The following is a 20,854-nucleotide window of genomic DNA, read 5'->3' on the forward strand; positions in this document are numbered from 1 at the left end:
TCAGATTTAGAATTTATGCTCTAGAGTCAGTCTGGCTAGGTTTACATTCCAGATAAAAATTACTAGCTATGATGTTGCACACATTACTGTGTGGCTCAGAGCTTCTCTTGTTTTATCTGAAAAATGGAGATCACGACAATGCTAAAATTGTTGTAAATATTACCTGAGATAATTAGCTTTCGTTTTTATATATAGTGCTGAATATTAGCTGTAGTTGCTATTTCTCTCCTTCTTCCATCTCTTCTTTCCACTCCACTGGCACTGGCACCCCCTCTTCTCCTCCTCCTCCTCCTCCTCCTCCTCTTCCTCCTCTTCCTCTTCTTCCTCCTCCTCCTCCTTATTCTCCTTCTCCTTCTCCATAGTAGTATTGGCTCTAACTCACAGTCTCCTGGCTCTCTGTTCCAATCCACACTACAAAGTTTATCCATAATAATCTTTCTTTGGCATTATCCTAAAACACAACCTTGTGCAAAAACCTAACTGATTAAAATAAGACTGCTATTATTAAAGTTTCTTTATTGGGGCACCTGGGTGGCTTAGTTAAGTGGCAGACTTTGGCTCAGGTCATGATCTCATGGTTTGTGGGTTGAAGCCCCATATTGCAGTCTGTGCTGACAGCTCAGAGCCTGCTTCAGATTTGGCGTCTCCCTCTTTCTCTGCCCCTCCCCCGCTTACACTCTTTCTAAAAATGAATTAAAATGTTAAAAAGTTCTTTGTTAATTTGATGCTTCTCTTTTTTTTAAAGACTTACCTTTAATGCTAGTTCTCCAATTCATTTTCCAACATTACTGACTTTTAAATTTTTTTTTTAATGTTTACTTATTTTTGAGAGAGAGAGAGAGAGAGAGAGAGAGAGAGACAGAGTTCAAGCGGGGAGGGGCAGAAAGAGAGGGAGACACAGAATCTGAAGCAGGCTCCAGGCTCTGAGCTGTCAGCACAGAGCCTGATGCAGGGCTCGAACTCAGGGACTGCAAGATAGTGACCTGAACCAAAGTCAGACACTTAACTGACTGAATCACTCAGGCACCCTGCGGCATTCCTGACTTTTCTACTTTATTTCAGGCAATTAAATCCTCCTGCTGTTGTTGGTCAAAAACAATAGGTGTTAAGAATAAAAAGAAAAGGAGGCCGGCCATCTTGAAAAATTGTGATGGCAACAATAAAAGCAATAATATTATCAGCTTACAGATATAAGCTTTACCATCTGCAAAATACATATGTGTGTGTGTGTGCATGTGCGTGTGTGTGTGTGTGTGTGTGTGTGTGTACAGGCTTACAAAATGCTTTACAGATACTTTCCTAACTTTTCTCATTTAGACAGGGGCAAGAATTTGTCTGAAGGAATAAACATACATAAATAATATATGAATTTGTGGGTATTTGACTGGACCATGAAGAGTCTTTTTTTTTAACTAATACAATAAACCTTAGAACATATAGATAAGTATATTCAGAATTGATGACAAAGTCCCTCTAGGTATACAAGAGATAACACTCTTCAACTAGGAGTTTGTAAGGAGGGATTATCCTAAGTAAAAAAAAAAAAAAAAAGAGAGTTTGAGCAAGGAACAGAGATTGGAGAGCACTACATGTGTTTGAGAGGTACTGAAAGGCTATAATTTTTCTGGAAGGATGTAAAGAAAGGACTAGCCTGGAGTGTCATTGTAGGTGTCTGTAATGCTTTGGATTTCTATGGATAGAAGTTGTGGAGGGTTATGGTCTAATACAGAGTCCTAACCCCTTGATTCTTAAGGCCTGAACAAACTACTGTTGGGCTTTGTTTAAAAAGTCATTTTATAGATTTATCTCCCCTCATGTTTTGGTTATCACCACACTTAACAGAGAAGAAAAAAGAAACATCATTACCTTTCCTTTCATCACATGTCAAAGTATTCAAGATTCTTATTATCCTTGGATGTTGTGCCCTTTTTAGATGGCAGGGGTTTTGTATTTACTGCTTTCTGCATCTATGTACTAAAGTCTAACTGTTTTTTGTTATTTTTTGTTTCTAGTCAAGTTAGTTAACATACTTGGCTTCAGGAGCAGAACCCAACGATCTATCTCTTACATATGACACCCAGTGCTCATCCCAAAAAAGTGCCCTCCTTAGTACCCATCACCCATTTAACCCATCCTCCCACAAAGACATAAAGTCTAAATGTTTTAGCAGAATGAATGAAAATTGACTAAGCAAAATGAAATTATGAAGCAGTGTTGTGTTAGTAAATGTTCAACTATTGTTTGGAAAAACAGGCATGAAAATAATATTTAAAATAAAAATAATTTAAAATAAAAATAAAATAATTAAATGCATGGGATTCGTTATTGTAAATTCCATATAGTCAGTTGATTTCCAGAGAATACTTTTATTGATTTTTTAAAACTCTTTATTTTAATTTCAGTTAGTTAACATACAGTTTTATATTAGTTTCAGGTTTACAATATAGTGATTCAACAACTCCATGCATCACCTAGTACTCATCACAAGTGCATTCCTTAATCTGCATCATCTACTTAACATCTCTCCCCACCACCCTCTCCTCTGGTAGCCATCAGATTGTATCTATAATTAAGAATCTGTTTATTTTTTATTTTTTTTTGTTTTTTTTAATTTTTAAATAGTTTTTATTATTTTTTGTAATTTTGAATTCTCTTTAATGACAGATTCATATTATACTTACATATGGACATTAATTTTACTTATAAAATATATCTCATATTTAATTAGTTAATAGACTAATATACTAATAATACAGAGTAAATTTTATAAAGTTAGTATGTAGTAAATTTTATGAAGTTATGTCAGTTATTAACCAACTACTGTTGTGATTTTTATAATAACTAGCTTAAAAAGAACTCAAGGCTTTTAAAACTATCTGGTTGGCTAAATGGAGCAGAAGAGTATTAACAAGCACAGTATACTAGCACCATTTATTACAAGTTTACTATATACCTGACACGATCTTAAACACTATGTGTACCAGTCTTAATGAATCTTTACAACAGTCCAATGATGTAGCTTCTTTCCAGCATCTTCATATATAATGATGCTTCCCTAGTAACTATTTCTATTTATGTGTGACAATTCATGCCACACATTGTAAGGATTATACTTATCTATTTTTTCCAGGGAGTTGCTAACCAAATTGCTATTTAGTAGTACTGGAGTTGGTTGACTGAGGCCTGCATCTTGATTAAAGCACAGTAGGAATGCATCTTCCACATTATATATAGAAATAACTTATAAGCTTAGCTTCTGTAAATAAATGAATGAATGATTCCTGTTACTGTTGAAGCATGTAGGATACAGGGCTGAGTCACAAAATTTACAAGTATTTCAAATGTCAATGAGAGAGATGAATTAAATGAAATTCTTGTTGCACATGGAAATACAAACTCATTACCAATTTGAAGATTTGTACAGGTTGTAAATTCAACTTTAAATTCATAGATTGCAGTAAGGAGCAAAATCTTGCAGTGTTGTACACATTTGTTTTTTTTTTTCACTGCATAAAACATATCAGTTTTCCTATTAGTTGAACTATTGTTGTAAAATCCAGGCTGGTGATATCATGGGATTACAGATTTGATTTCAGATATTCTTTTTTTTTCCTTTTTTAGTTGTGAGAGGACTGGTTTCAACTTTGTTATTTTTTTAAATTTTTGCCAAAATTTTTACTTAAATTCCAGTTAGTTAACATACAGTGTAATGTTACTTTAAGGTGGAGAATTTAGTGATTCATCATTTATGTAAAACACCCAGTGCTCATCACAACAAGTGCCCTCCTTAATACCTGTCACGTCTTTAGCCCATCCAGCAGCCCACCTCCCCTCAAGTAACCCTCAATTCGTTCCCTATAGTTAATACTCTGTTAATTGGTTTGTTTCTCTTCCCCCCACCATGTTCATTTCTTTTATTTCTTAAATTCCACATATGAGTAAAATCATATGGTATTTGTCTTTCTCTGACTTATTTTTCTTGGCATAATATTCTGTAGCTCAATCCATATCATGGCAAATGGCAAGTTTTCATTCTTTTTTATGGCTAGTAATATTCCACAGTATATGTATGTATATAAACACTTGGGCTGTTTCCATAATTTGGCTATTATAGATAATGCTGCTAAATCATCAGGGTATATGTACCCCTTTGAATTAGCATTTTTGTATTCTTTGAGTAAATACCTAGCAGTGCAATTGCTGGATTGTAGGGTACTCCTTCATCCTTGTTAGATGCTCTGCATCTTGGAAGATGGCAACAAGCAGACTGGGGATGATGGCAATAGAGTGAGCCAGAATCACTCGAGCAAAGTGTCACCGTTTTAGGTTCAGGAATTCTTCCATGATGAACTGGCCAAAATAGGTTACTGTCATGATGGAGCTCTGTCCTGCAGCCAGGATCCCCACTGCCCAGATGTATAGTGCAGCAGACCCAAGTAACATCTCAGTACAACACCCCCTTTATAGATGCCCACAGCCAGTGTTGAGTTATCATCAGGAAAAAGGGCAGTGTGGGGATTGTCGTTATTTTTACAGACTGCAACCACCTAGTTTTTTTTTTTTTCAAAAACTGCTTCAGCAAAGACAGACAACAAAGATGTTGATGATGAAGGAAACAAAGGGAGCAATGCAAGATTAAATGAAAAAGTACATATTAGTTTCTTGAACTTCATGCTTATTGGCTTATTTTACCTTTCTGGACTTGACTAAGGCAGAATGCAGGTACATATTGTGTGCCATGATGACAGCTTTCACGATGCCCACAGCCTGCTCAATCTGTGGGAGGTGACATCCTGAATAGGAGGGCAGGAATATGCCCTTGAGTACCTGGCTCTGGCTGGGTTTAACTGTAACATATATCCAAATGTGAGGGCCATAATAGTTATTAGAAAGTCTAAAGAATGCTTATAGCTTCCATAAGCCATATTTGTCCAGAGAAATGCAAAGATATCTGCAATGGTGATGAGAACTCCACCCCATAGAGGATACCTTCCTATAGACAGAAGATTGATGGAAATGGCTGATTCAATAATTTCTTGCATATCTGAGCAAAAAATAGCCAACTCCACCATTAGCCATAGGATAATTTATAAGACCCTGAGATACTGATGGTGACACACTTCAGCAACCCCATGACCACTTTCAATCTAGCTGCAAGGTGCTGGAGCAGGAGTCCCATGATGGTGGCCAACAAAAGAACCCAGAACAACTTAAATCTAGCCACTGCTCCAGACTGCAAATCAGATTCAATGTTTCCTGGATCCAAGTAAGCAGTGCTCATGAGAAAGTTGGGTCCCATGAAAGCGCAGAGTTTATGAAAGTTAAAACAAGAATACTATTCCTCAGGAATGGTGATCTTCCCATCAAAGTAGGTGATGAATGACTCTTGTGAGTGCCTGGTGGACTGGGGAAGAAACACATTATTGTAGACATGGCTGAGGGTACCAAGACTGGCAGACACCCCATGGTCTCCAGAAGCATCATCATCAGACATCTTTTTTTTTAAGTTTGTTTGTTTGTTTGTTTGTTTGTTTGTTTTTGAGAGAGAGAGAGAGCATGCATGAGGAGGAGAGAGAGAGAATCTCAAGCAGGCTTCTCACTGTCAGTGCAGAGCCCGACTGGGCTCAAACTCACAAACCATGAGATCATGACCTGAACTGAAACCAAGACTTGGATGCTCAACTGACTGAGCCACCCAGGCACTCCCATCATCTGGCATCTTCTAATTCAGTACCTAACACCACAGTGGAAGCCTGAATTCCCAAGTTCTTAGAATAACATTCAGCTCTGCAAGCACCTGACAGGATCTCCCACAGCGCCCACTCCACATCCCGGAGCTAACACCAACTCTAGTACTATGTTGAAAAGGAAGGTCAAGAGTGGACATCATTGTCTTGTTCCTGATTTTAGAGGAAAAGCTTTCAACTTTTCAATGTTGAGTAAAATGTTAGCTGTGGGTTTTTCATATATAGCCTTTTTTAATATGGAGATATGGTCTTTCTATGCCCAAAGTTTTAAGAGCTTTTGACAAGAAATAATATTGAATTCTGTGAAAAAACTATCTGTACTTATTGGGAGGATCATATGATTTAATACTTAATTTATAACTTTGGGCTTAGTAACTTTGGGCTTAGTTTGTTCTTCTAATTCCTTGAATTATACAGTTAGAGTGTTTATTTCGTATCTTTCTTTTTTTCTTTAAAGTAGACATTTGTTACTATATGCTCCCCTCAGTACTACTTTTGCTGTATCCCAAGGATTTTAGTATATTGAGCTTTTATTTTTGTTTGTCTCAAGATACTTTCTGATTTCCCTCTTGGTTACTTCTTTGATTAATGGTTCATTCAAGAGTGTGTTTTTTAATTTACATATATTTTTAAAATTTTTCAGTTTTTCTCCTGTTACTGATTTCTAGTTTCATACCATTATAGCTAAAGATGATACTTGATATGATTTAAATCTTTTTTGAATTTGTTAATGTTTGTTCTGTGGCCAAACATATGATCTATCTTGAAGAATGTTCTGTTTATACTTGAGAATTTGTTTTCTGGTGCTGTTGGACAGAATGTTCTGTGTATGTCTGTTTAGTCCATTTGGTTTATAGTGTTATTTAGATCCCCCATTCCCTATTAGTTTTCTCTTAATGATCTGTCTAATGATCAAAGTAGGATATTGAAGTCTTTTACTATTATTCTATTGTTGTCCATTTCACCTTTTAGTTCTGTTAATATTTGCTTTAAATAGTTCAGTGCTCCAATATTGGGAGCATATATATTTATAATTTTATATTATTTTGATGAATTGATGCCTTTCTCACTATATAGTATCTTTTTTGTCTCATAAAAATTTTGACTGAAAATATTTTATCTGACATAAATATTACCATTTCTACTCTCTAGGTTACTGTTTGCATGGAATATCTTTTTTCCATCCATCCCTTTACTTTCAGGTTATTTTTAAGTATCTTAGAGGGATCAGATTTAGGAACTTGTTTTTTAATCTATTTAGCCACTCTGTCCTTTTTCCCCACTGATTATTTTTTTTTTTTATTTTTTACATCATGATTAAGTGTAATTCTTAATTCCCATCACCTATTTTACCCATCCCCCCACCCACCACCTCTCTGGTAAATATCAGTTTGTTCTATATGGTTAAGAATCTGTTTATTGATTTGTCTCTATCTCTCTTTTCCTTTGCTCCTTTGTTTCATTTAGTAAATTCCACATGAGTGAAATCATGATATTTGTCTTTGACTTATTTCACTTAGCATTATGCTCTCTAGTTCTATCCATGTTGTTGCAAATAGCAAGATTTCATTCTTTTTTGGCTGAATAATATTGCATTGTATATATGTATATATATACCACTTCTTTATCCATTCATCTATGGATGGGCACTTGGGCTGCTTCCATACATTGGCTATTGTAAATAATGCTGCAAATAAACATAGAGATGCACATATCCCTTTGCATTGGTGTTTTTGTATTTTGGGGTAAATACCCAGTAGTGCAATTACTGGATAATAGTGTAACTCTATTTTTAATTTTTTGAGTACCCTCCATATTGTTTTGCACAGTGGCTGCACCAGTTCGCATTCCTACAAGCAGTGCTAGAGGGTTCCTTTATCTTTGCATCCTTGCCAACACGTGTTTCTTTTGTAGCCACTCTGTGTCTTTTGAATGGAGAATTTAGTACATTTATATGTGAAGTAATTACTGATACGTAAAGACTTACTATTGCCATTTTGTGAACTGTTTTCTGGCTTTTTTAGTTATTTCATTTCTTTATTCCTTTCTTTCTGTCTTCCTTATAATACTATGCTTGTATTCTTGTCTTTTTATCTTTTGTGTATCCAATGTAGGTTTTTCTCTTTATGGTTACCATGAGGCTTACATAAAATATCTTACAACAGTATATTTTAATCTGATAAAAACTTACATTCAAATCACATATAAAATCGGTACACTCTTACATTTCCTCACCACATATTTTATGCTACTGATGTCACACTTTACATCTGTCTATATTCTGGCTTTAGTAAAAAAATTATCAGAGTCCAGAGTGGCTGCACCAGCTTGCATTCCCACCAACAATGCAAAAGACATCCTCTTTCTCTGCATCCTCACCAACATATGTTGTTGCCTGAGTTGTTAATGTTAGCCATTCTGACAGGTGTAAGTTGGTACCTACCTCATTGTGGTTTTGATTTGTATTTCCCTCATGATGAGTGATGTTGAGTATTTTTTCATGTGTCGGTTGGCCATCTGGATGTCTTCTTTGGAGAAGTGTCTATTCATGTCTTTTTCCCATTTCTTCACTGTATGGAGGTTCCTCAAAAAACTAAAAATAGAACTACCCTACGACCCAGCAATTGTACTACTAGGCCCTTATCCATGGGATACAGGTGTGCTGTTTCCAAGGGACACATGCAACCCCATGTTTATAGCAGCATTGTCAATAATAGCCAAAGTATGGAAAGAGCCCAAATGTCCATCAATGGATGAATGGATAAAGAAGATGTGGTATATCTATACAATGGAGTATTACTCAGCAATCAAAAAGAATGAAATCTTGCCATTTGAAACTATGTGGATGGAACTGGAGGGTATTATGCTAAGTGAAATTAGTCAGTCAGAGAAAGATAAACATCATATGACTTCACTCATATGAGGACTTTAAGAAGCAAAACAGATGAACAAAGGAAGGGAAACAAAAATAATATAAAAACAGGGAGGGGAACAAAACAGAAGAGACTCATAAATATGGAGAACAAACTGAGGGTTGCTAGAGGGGGTGTGGGAGGGGGGATGGGCTAAATGGGTAAGGGGCACTAAGGAATCTACTCCTGAAATCATTGTTGCACTATATGCTAACTAATTTGGATGTAAATTAAAAACAAATTAAAAATAAAATTAAAAAAATTAGAGTCTATAGTTGTTTTGAATATTGCTTTTTAACTTTTATACTAGAAACAAACGTGATTTACATAGCACCATTAAAGTATTATGGTATTCTGGCTATGCATTAATCCCTCTGCCTGGGTGTAGCAGAAAAACTTGGTATTGGCTTTGCTTTGAGTGTGATCAGTATAGCCTGCCTGCGTCTTGGTTGAGTACTGCTGGTTGCACAGCTTCTAGGTATTCTTGGCAGTCCTTAATAAGGCCCAAGAATCACAGTGGTTGGGGCTATGTTTCAGTTCCTTTGTGGGAACAGGATGGGGAGGAGCCACTCCAGGCAACTCCCAAATTTTTTCAAGAGGTTTTTGGGTCAGGAGGGGTCAGAATATATTCTCAGCCTTCACTATGAATGAATCTCTGCTTGGTTATAGCAAAGGAACACTCCATGCTCAGTAGGGACTGTTCTGGGGGTGATCATCTCTACCCACTCACTTCTCAGCTTGAACATTTTTGTTTACTCAGCTTTCAGGTGCTTTCACCAGTATCTTTGCCCAGATGGGTCTGGGAAACACTCTAACCATCAGATGGGGCTATGACTCAGCTCCTTGCCTGTGCATAGGCAAACCAAACTCTAGGACCAGCAAAACTCCTTGTTTGAAGACCTGAATCAGGAATATTTGCATCCCAGTGAGTTCCTTGGTCAGAGTGTGTCACTGACTTGATTCTGCAGATGCACAAAGCCGCTTGGTTGGGATTACTATTTGGGCACTGTAATTATAAACTTGATCTGTCAAGATCCATGTGATGTATACTTCAAGCCCCTCTCCTTTCTCCTTCACAGATTCACAGTGGCTGAGCCTTGAAGATTCCCCTGTAATTTCTATAGGGTGAGACTAGACTACAGGCTTCCATGAAGTTACTCAAAATGCTGAGGACACTGGTTGTCTCCTCTGGGCTCCCTTTTCCCCATGGAGAAACTAGAGGCTCAGGGGAGACCTCTCCACATGGTTCTGTGCTGGCCCGTGTGAGGCGCTCTGTGGTTACTGTGTAGCCATTTCTTTTGCCCTTCTAATGCAGTCTGTCTTGGTCTCTTGGTGAAGGGGGATGCTTCCACCTGACCCCTGTGTTCTAGGAACCTCTCAGTGGTGTCTTGTTCATGAGTAATCGTTAGTTGTTCTTGTGAGTGGGAGCAAAGTCAGGAATGACCTATGTTACCTTCTTGCTGATATCACTTCTCAATTGATAGAGTATTCTGAATTTGACTATATATTTACCTTCACCAATGAGTTTTATACTTTTATATGTTTTCATGTTGTTACTTAGCATGCTTTTATTTCAACCTGAAGGGCTCTCTGAGATTTATTTTAAGGAGGACTGTGGTGATAATCTCTCTTACCTTTTGTTTTGGAATATCTTTTTGTCTCATTCATTTATGAAGGTCAGTTTTGCCTGGTATAGTATTCTGAATTGTCAGTTTTATTTTTCATTCAGCCCTTCAAATATACTATCCAACTCTTTTCTAGCATGGAAGGTTTTTGCAGATAAACCCACTGATAACCCTATGATGGTTTCCTACTGTATTGTGTCATTTTTCTCATGCTGATCTCAAAAGTCTCCGTTGCCTTTGCCTTTTAACATTTTGATTATCATGTGTCTCAGAGTAATCTTTGTTAGACTGATCTTGCTTAGGGTTTTGAGCTTTCTGTACCTTGATGTTTTATGACTTCCAAAATTTTGGAAGTTTTCAGTTACTATTTCTTTAAAAAAGCTTTATGCCTCCACTTCTCTTGAGATTCCCATGATGTGATTCTTTATTCACTTTATGGTGTCTCATAATTCATGCAGGCTTTCTTACTCTTTTCTATTTTTTTTCTTTTTGTTTCTTTAACCAGATAATTTCAAATGGTCTGTCTTCAACTTCACTGATTCTTTTGTGTGATCATGGCTGTTAATGAAGCTGTCTGTTGAAATTTTCAGTTCTGTCTTTGTATCCTTCAGCTCTGGGATTTCTATTTGGTCCTTCTCATAGTTTATATTAATTTATGAAAATTATCAGTTTGCTTATTGGTTTCCTGATTTCATTCAGTTGTCTGTGTTCTCGTGTATTTCACTGAATTAATTTAAGATGGTTACTTTGAATTCTTTGTCACACAAATCATAGATCACTGTATCTTCAGGGTTGGTTACTGAAGTTTTATTAGTTTCTTCTAGTGGTGTCACATTTGCCTGATTGTGATCCATATAGCTTTGCATTAGTGTATTTGCATTTGAGGTATCAAACACCTTTTGCAGTTTCATTTATTTTATTTTATTTTTTATTTTTAAAAATTTACTTCAAAATTAGCATATTCTGAAACAATGATTTCAGGAGTAGATTCCTGAATGTTCTTTAACCATTTACCCCATCCCCCCTCCCACAACCCCTACAGCAACCCTCAGTTTGTTCTCCATATTTATGAGTCTCTTCTGTTTTGTCCCTCTCCCTGTTTTTATATTGTTTTTGCTTCCCTTCCCTTTTGTTCACCTGTTTTGTCTCTTAGAGTCCTCATATGAGTGAAGTCTTGTGACTTTTGTCTTTCTCTGACTAATTTCACTTAGCATAATACCCCCCAGTTCCATCCACATAGTTGCAAATGGCAAGATTTCATTCTTTTTGATTGCTGAGTAATACTGTGTATAGGTATACCACATCTTCTTTATCCATTCATCCATCGATGGACACTTGGGCTCTTTCCATACTTTGGCTATTGTTGACAATGCTGCTATAAACATGGGGGTACATGTGTCCCTTGGAAAAAGCACACCTGTATCCTGTGGATAAATACCTAGTAGTGCAATTGCTGGGTTGTAGGGGAGTTCTATTTTTAGTCTTTTGAGGAACCTCCATACTGTTTTCCAGAGTGGCTGCACCAGCTTGCATTGCCAAAACAATGCAAAATAGATCCTCTTTCTCCGCATGTTCGTCAACATCTGTTGTTGCCTAAGTCATTAATGTTAGCCATTCTGACAGGTGTAAAGTGGTATCTTATTGTGGTTTTTATTTGTATTTTCCTGATGATGAGTGATGTTGAACATTTTTTCATGTGTTGGTTGGCTATCTGGATGTCTTCTTTGGAGAAGTGTCTATTCATGTGTTTTGCCCATTTCTTCACCGGATTATTTGTTTTTTGGGTGTTGAGTTTGTCAAGTTCTTCATAGATTTTGGGTACTAACCCTTTATCTGCTATGTCATTTGCAAATATCTTCTCTTATTTTGTCGGTTGCCTTTTTGTTTTGCTGATTGTTTCCTTCACTGTACAGAAGCTTTTTATTTTGATGAGGTCCCAGTAGTTCCTTTCTGCTTTTGTTTCCCTTGCCTCTGGAGATGTGTTCAGTAAGAAGTTGCTGAGGCCAAGATCAGAGGTTTTTGCCTGCTTTCTCCTCGAGGATTTTGATGGCTTCCTGTCTCACATTGAGGTATTTCATCCATTTTGAGTTTATTTTTGTGTATGGTGTAAGAAAGTGGTCCAGGTTCATTCTTCTGTATGTCGCTGTCCAGTTTTCCCAGCACCACTTGCTGAAGAGACTGTCTTTATTCCTTTGGATATTCTTTCCTGCTTTGTCAAAGATTATTTGGCCACATGTTTGTGGGTCCATTTCTGGGTTCTCTATTCTGTTCCATTGATCTGAGTGTCTGTTTTTGTGCCAGTACCATATTGTCTTGATGATTACAGCTTTGTAGTATAGCTTGAAGTCCAGGATTGTGATGCCTCCTGCTTTGGTTTTCTTTGTCAAGATTGCTTTGGCTATTCAGGATCTCTTCTGGTTCTATACAAATTTTAGGATTATTTGTTCTAGCTCTGTGAAGAATGCTGGTGCTATTTTGATAGGGATTGAATTGAATATGTAGATTGCTTTGGGTAGTATCGACATTTTAACAATATTTGTATTTCCTCTCCAGGAGCATGAAATCTTTTTCCATTTTTTTCCGTCTTCTTCAATTTCTTTCATAAGCTTTCTATAGTTTTCAGTGTATAGATTTGTCACCTCTTTGGTTAGATTTACTCCTAAGTATTTTATGGTTTTTGGTGCAGTTGTAAATGGGATCAGTTCCTTGATTTCTCTTTCTGTCGCTTCATTGTTGGTGTATAGGAATGCAACCGATTTCTGTGCATTGATTTTTTATCCTGCAACTTTGCTGTATTCATGAATCAGTTCTAGCAGTTTTTTGTGGAATCTGTTGGGTTTCCCATATAGAGTATCATGTCATCTGCAAAGAATGAAAGTTTGACCTCCTCCTGGCTGATTTGGATGCCTTTTATTTCTTTGTGTTGTCTGATTGCAGAGGCTAAGACTTCCAATTCTATGTTGAATAACCGTGGTGAGAGGGGACATCCCTGTCTTCTTCCTAACCTTACAGGGAAAGCTCTCAGTTTTCCCCATTGAGGATGATATTAGAGTTGGGTCATTCATATATGGCTTTTATGATCTCGAGGTATGCACCTTCTATCCATACTTAATTGAGTGTTTGTATCAAGAAAGGATGCTGTATTTTGTCAAATGCTTTCTCTGCATCTATTGACAAGATCATATGGTTCTTGTCCTTTCTTTTATTGATGTGATGAATCATGTTAATTGTTTTGCAGATATTGAACCAGCCCTGCATCCCAGGTATAAATCCCGCCTAGTTGTGGTGAATAATTTTTTTTAATGTATTGTTGTATCCAGTTAGCTAATATCGTGTTGAGGATTTTTGCATCCATGTTCATCAGGGAAATTGGTCTATAGTTCTCCTTTTTAGTGGGGTCGCTGTCTGGGTTTGGAATCAAGGTAATGCTGGCTTCATAGAGTTTGGAAGTTTTCCTTCCATTTCTACTTTTGGGAACAGTTTCAAGAGAATAGGTGTTAACTCTTCTTTAAATGTTTGGTAGAATTCCTCTCGAAAAACATCTAGCCCTGGACTCTTGTTTTTTGGCAGATATTTGATTACTAATCCGATTTCCTTACTGGTTATGGTCTGTGAAAATTTTCTATTTCTTCCTGTTTCAGTTTTGGTAGTGTATATGTTTCTAGGAATTTGTCCATTTCTTTCAGGTTACCCATTTTATTGGCATATAATTTCTCATAATATTCTCTTATTATTGTTTTTATTTCTGTTGTGTTGGTTGTGATCTCTCCTCTTTCTTTCTTGATTTTATTTATTTGGATCCTTTCCTTCTTCTTTTTGATCAAACTGGCTAAGGATTTATCAATTTTGTTAATTCTTTCAAAGAACCAGCTTCTGGTTTCATTGATCTGTTCTGTTTTTGTTTTGTTTGTTTGTTTGTTTGTTTGTTTTGATAGCATTAATTTCTGCCCTACTCTTTATTATTTCCTGTCTAATTCTGCTTTTGGGTTTTATTTCCCATTCTTTTTCCAGATCCTTAAGGCATAAGGTTAGATTGTATAGCTTAGATCTTTCTTCCCTCTTTAGGAAGGCCTGGATTGCTGTATACTTTCCTCTTAGGACGGCCTTTGTTGTGTCCCAGAGGTTTTGGTTTGTAGTATTATCATTGTCATTGACTTCCATATACTTTTTAATTTCCTCTTTAACTGCTTGGCGAGTGCATTCATTCCTTAGTAGGATATTCTTCAGTCTCCAAGTATTTGTTACCTTTCCAAATTTTTTATTGTGGTTGATTTCGAGTTTCATAGTGTTGTGGTCTGAAAATATGCATGGTATGTTATCAATCTTTTTGTACTTCCTTAGGGCTCATTTGTGTCATAGTATATAGTCTATTCTGGAGAACGTTCCATGTGCACTGGAGAAGAATGTGTAATCTGCTGCTTTAGGATGAAATGTTCTGAATATATCTGTTAGGTCCATCTGGTCTAGTGTGTCATTCAACTCCATTGTTTCCTTGTTGATTTTTGATTAGATGATCTGTCCATTGCTGTGAGTGGGGTGTTGAAGTCTCCTACTATTATGGTATTACTATCAATGAATTTCTTTATGTTTGTGATTAATTGCTTCATATATTTGGGTGCTGCCACATTTGGCGCACAAATATTTACAAGTATCAGGTCTTCTTGTTCTATAGACCTCTTTATGATGATATTATGCCCTTCTGCATCACTTGATACAGTCTTTATTTTAAAGTCTAGATTGTCTGATATAAGTATGGCTACTCCAGTTTTCTTTTGTTGACCATTAGCATGATAGATGGTTCTCCATCCCCTTATTTTCAATCTGAAGGTGTCTTTAGGTATAAAGTGGGTCTCCTTTACAACAGCATATAGATGGATCTCTTTTCTTATCCATTCTGTTACCCTATGTCTTTTGATTGGAGCATTGAGTCCGTTGATGTTTAGAGTGAGTACTGAAAGATATGGATTAATTGCCATTATGATACTTGTTGAGTTTGAGTTATTGGTGGTGTTGTTTGGTCCTTTCTAATCTTTTGTTGCTTTTGGTATATACACACACACACACATGTATATATACATATATGTATACACACATATACACACACACACACACACACACACACATATATATATATATATATATATATATACATATATATATCTTTTCTCCCCTCAAAAAGTTCCCCTTAAAATTTCTTTCAGGGTTGGTTTAGTGGTCACAAACTTTTAATTTTGTTTGTCTGGGAAACTTTTCATCTCTCCTTCTATTTTGAATGACAGCCTTCTTGGATAAAGAATTCTTGGCTGCATATTTTTCTGATTCAGCACACTGTATATTTCCCAGCATTCCTTTATGGCCTGCCAAGTTTCTGTGGATAGGTCTGCTGCAAACCTGATCTGTCTTCCCTTGTAGGTTAGGGACTTTTTTTCCCTTGCTGCTTTCATGATTCTCTCCTTGCCTGAGTATTTTGTGAATTTGACTATGATATGCCTTGTTGATGGTTGGTTTTTGTTGAATCTTATGGGGGTCCTCTGTGCTTCCCAGATGGTGATGTCTGTGTCTTTCCCCAGGTTAGGAAAGTTTTCCGCTATGATTCGCTCACATAACCATTCTACCCCTATTTCTCTCTCTTCCTCATCTGGGACCCCTATGATTCTGTTTTTGTTCCTTTTTAATGAGTCACTGATTTCTCTCATTCTTAAATAGTGCTCTTTTGCTTTAATCTCCCTCCTTTTTTTTCCTGCTTCATTATTCTCCATAAGTTTGTCCTCTATATTCCTGATTCTCTGTTCTGCCTCATCCATCCTTGCCACTGCTGCATCCATCCGTGATTGCAGCTCATTTATAGCATTTTTTAATTTCATTCTAGCTATTTTTTTACTTATTTTATCTCTGCAGAAAGGGATTCTAATCTATTTTCGACTCAGCTAGTATTCTTATTATCATGATTCTAAATTCTTGTTCAGACATCTTGCTTGTATCTGTGTTGGTTAAATCCCTGACTGTCATTTCTTTGTGCTCTTTCTTTTGGGGTGAATTCCTTCATTTTGTCATTTTGAAGGGACAAAAGGATAAGTAGGTAGAAAAATTGTAATAAAAATTAAAATTAAAAAACTATTAAAATTAAAAATTAAAACACACGCATACACACAAAAGTCAAATAGATGATGCTAGATCCTAGTTGTGTTTTGGTCTGAGTGTTTAAAGTGGTTTGACAGATTAGAGAAAAAAAGAAAAAGGGGGGAAGAAAAAAAAGGAAATCGTTTGAAAATTTGAAAAAATGAATACACTGAAGTAGACTAAAATGAGATGATGGGGGTAAAATAGAATTTGAAAAAATATACACAAGTAAAGAATATAGTAGAAAGAAATTAAAGAAAAATATTTTTAATAAAAATTAAAAATAAATATGAATTTTTTCATTTTCTGTATTTAAGAAAAAAGAAAAGCAACAAAAAGAAAAACAAAGAAAAGAAAAAAAGAAATCATTTGAAAATTTGAAACAGTGAATGCACTGTAGTAGACTAAATTAAAATGATGGGAGTTAGATAGAATTTGAAAAAAAATTACATAAAAGCAAAAAATATAGTAATAAAAATTAAATAAAAATATTTTTAAAAGAGATCGAAAGTAAAAATGAATTTTTTCTCTTTCTGCATTCAAGAAAAAGAAATGAAAAAGGCAAAAAAAGAAAAAAAAGGAAATTGTTTGAAAATTTAGTCTACTCAAGTAGACTAAAATTAAATGATGGAAGTAAAGTGGAATTTGAGAAAATGTACACAAAAGTAAAAAAAAATATAGTAATAAAAATTAAAGACAGATATATTTAATAAAAATTGAAAATAAAAATGATTTTTTTTCTTTTTCTGTAGTCAAGAAAAAGCAAAGAATTGTAAAAGAGGAAAAGGAAAAAGGAAAAAAAAAGAAAAAAATTGAATAGATGAACCTGCTAACCGATTGAAGTAGGACTGAAATTGCTTTGTTTTCCCCTAGAAGTCAGTCTATGTATCCCTTTATAGTCCATAAGCTAAGCCGGCTGTGAGGCTTGTGTTCTTGAAGAGCAAAGTTGGCCCAGTTGAAGAGCAAAGTTGAAGACCAGTTGGCCCCACTGGTGGGGCTCAGTGTAACAGCTCCGCTCTCCACTAGATGGCCCTGATAGCCTACTGGGGTGGATTGTTGCAGTGCTCATAGGTGCTTATGTGCATGCGTGGGAGCAGTGAATATGGCACCACCCAGCTACCCAGTCTGTTCTCCTGGATCAGCAATCGTGCACTGGTCCTGTCTTCAGCTCTTGTCCATCCCCTGCTTTTTCACTCTCCGTGACCAGGCCCCAGGCAGTACCTCTCCCCCAAGTTTTGTCTGAGATGCAGCTGCTTTCCCTGGCCCCCTACTTCTGAAGGACTGTGGCTTTGATTCGTTCCCCCCCCCCCCTCTGTGGGAGGGTCTCACTGAGCAATGGCCAAATGAGCAATGACCAAATGTTGGCTGCACCCAGGAATGCCCGCTGGACCCTGCTGTTGCCAGTGCCCCGAGACTGTGGCCAGGTGCCAGCCCGCCCCAGCAAAAGTTCACGAGACAGTGTAGCATCAGCATTTCAGGGATTATGGAAAATCACAACACACATCTGGTACCAGGCTTCACCCTCAAAGACCTTGCCCCAGCACCAGGGAATGTGGTCGCCTTCCGGGGTCTGCTGGGACCAGGTGGCTTCAACAGTCTTTACCAAATGTCCTTCCAACAGCAGAACCGCTTGTCCCCATGTGGCCTGAGAACCTCTCAGACCCCACTCTTCCTGGGGATTTGCCCTTCCCAACAGAGCACCGCCAGGTATCGAGCTGCAGAGTTGCAGCCTTTGCACTCCCCTTGTTCACAGTCTTGATGGAATTTAAACCCTCTCCTTTCTCCTTTCTCCTCTATCCCTTTTTAGTTTAGTCCCTGTGGCTCTTTCCAATTTTCCACTTTCTCTCCAGCTGCTTTTGGGGAGGGGTGCTTTTCCGGTATGCTCCCCTCTCCAGTCTCCATCCTCTCTCTGCCCACAAAAGGGGTTCCCTACCTTTTGCAGCTTCTCATTCCCCATGTTCAGCTCTCTGCACCGCTTACCTACTGAGTTCTGTGGTTCAGGTTGTGCATATTGCTGTGTTAATCCTCCAATAACTTTCTAGGTGTGTAGGATGGTTTAGTGTTGGTCTGGCTGTATTTCATGAATGTGAGACACAACAAAAAGCTTCCATGCTGTTCTGCCATCTTGGCTCCTCCCACCTTTTGCACTTTCTAAGACTGGTCCACAGGTAAAGACCTCCTGTTAGTTCCCCCTTCTGATACCATTATCTCCAGATTCACAGTTGCACTGTATTGGAGCTAATTATGAAACTGTCTTTAGGTCTACAGTGCATTCCACAATTGATTAAGCTTGTTACCAGGGGCTCTAAATAGCATGGATTATGTCTCTGGTAGATAAGTGTACCTTTAGTACATTGTTCAGTAGGGTGGCACTGGGACAAGGATCTGCTTCAGGGTCAACAGCTGGTTCCTCAGAGAATGGGCCTATTACCAGATGTGCAGACATTTGTGACTTGTGCTAAATCCCTGGGAGGGACTCTGTTTCTGGTCATTCTATGGATACCTGCATGGGAAGCACTGGCCCTAAGCTATGGTTGAGAAGGTCTGGAACTGAGCCCTGTGGCTGTTTCAGGTTTCACAACCAATATTGAGGTTTGCAAACCTCAATATTTTTGAGACATGGGTTTGAATATTTCCCAAGGTGGGCAGGACTGTTCCCTGACTATAATTAGAGGGGCTGGAGCCTAGTAAAGGTCTGTTTCAGGTACTCCTGAGGGATGTACATGTGCATTGCCCGCCTAATCCTTATGCTATAAGGACTGCTCATAGACTGAAGCTGAGAGGGGTTGTTACTGAGTTTAGGCCCCTTTTCAGGATCTACAGGAGCATAGACAGGAGTGTCTCTCACTGGGTTCCTGAGACATTACTACTCATGAACTGTGGCTAGTAGGGGACAGAGCTGAATAGGGGACCCTTTTAGGATCCTCGGGGAAACAAACTGGTATATCTCTTGCTGGGTCCCTGGGGTAGCATGTCTGCTGGTGGACTGTGGCTGGATCCAGGTATAAGGCCCATTTTAGGATCTGGCTTGCAGACAAGATTGTCTCCCAGTGGGTCTCTGGGTTAACAGGAATGCTTGTAGATTGTGTCTGGAAGGGGGTTAGAGCCATGTATCTGGACCTTTCTAGTATCTCCAGAGTTACATACATGAGTTCTCCTGCCTGGTACCATGGCTGGCATGTCTGTTGGTAGACTGTGGTATTGATGGGGATAGAGCAAAGTATAGGGCCATTTCAAGATCTCTGGGGTTACAACTAGGAATATTTCTCACTAGGTGCTACCAGGACTGTTTGCAGACTGAAGCTAGAGGGGTCTAGAGCCATTATGGAATCTACATTTAGACTGAATTTGGTGAGCTTACCTCCAGGGCTTTCAGACTGAAGCCAAGAGGGACTGGAACTGGTTCACTAGCCACTTCAGGATCCACACCTAGGACCAACCTCTGTATACCTATTACACAAAGCACAGATGGGCATGATTCCTTCTGACCCCTTCGCATATGGTACTGTTGCCCATACCAAAGGTAAATACAGCTTTAGCCAAGTCCTCAGGGGTATAAAGCTAATTCTGTGTCTGAAGTCAGAACTATGTTTGATGAGTCCACCACCTGGGTGTGGGCCTGCCTTTTGCCTCCTCAATATGACTCTTGTAGGTCCTGGACTGACCTGGGTTTCATAATGTTCTGTCTGCATCACAAAGCTCCCATAAAGGCAATCTTGTCCGTGGATGTATATAAAATAATTGTTGATGAAGTGGTATATGAGTGAAGGACATCTTGTTCATCCATCTTGTGGATATCACTCCATCAAGGCTGTATTTTTATAAACCGAGCAGGCCCCACCACCTGACCAGACACCAGGACATTCTCAGACTCCTCGATTCTCTCTTAATCCATATCTTCTCTACGTGTTACTTTTTTTCTTACTTACATTAATCAATTATTGTCATTATATCAATTTCTTCTATAGAACATATTTGGCCTACATTTGCTCCTTAGAAATATTCTCACTCACATTTTGATGGCTGCATAGGCTCAATGCTTAGCTCTACAAACACTTCTGTTTCCTGATTAAACACCATTTGCTGATTTTTGATGGCTTTAGTACAATCCACTCTAGGAAGTTGAATGTTTTGGATTGTGTTTACTTATAGCAGTTTCCTTAATACTTGCCCTGGTTCTCAGCCCAACATTGAGTGTAAAACAATACATTGTACTTGGGCTCCCACCTACTGAATTGGAAATAAATTATATTTAAAATTCACTACGTCCTATAGACATACGTGGAAGATGTTGGGGGTTTGGTTCTAGACCACTACAATAAAGCAAATATCACAATAAAGTGAGTAAAATAGATGCTTTGGTTTCCCATTGCATATGAAAGGTATTTTGCACTATACTGTATTAAGTGTGTGATAGCATTATGTCCTAAAAACAATGTACATATTTTAA

At 37.7% G+C, this 20,854-nt stretch overlaps 1 pseudogene; it reads right to left on the reverse strand.

The window, feature by feature from the left end:
* Window positions 1-1,498: 1,498 nt before the first annotated feature.
* Window positions 1,499-19,903, reverse strand: LOC122477094 (annotated as a pseudogene).
* Between the last annotated feature and the right edge of the window lie 951 nt (window positions 19,904-20,854).

Source organism: Prionailurus bengalensis, chromosome X (genome assembly GCF_016509475.1).
Source record: "Prionailurus bengalensis isolate Pbe53 chromosome X, Fcat_Pben_1.1_paternal_pri, whole genome shotgun sequence".
Classification (NCBI taxonomy): Eukaryota; Metazoa; Chordata; class Mammalia; order Carnivora; family Felidae; genus Prionailurus; species Prionailurus bengalensis.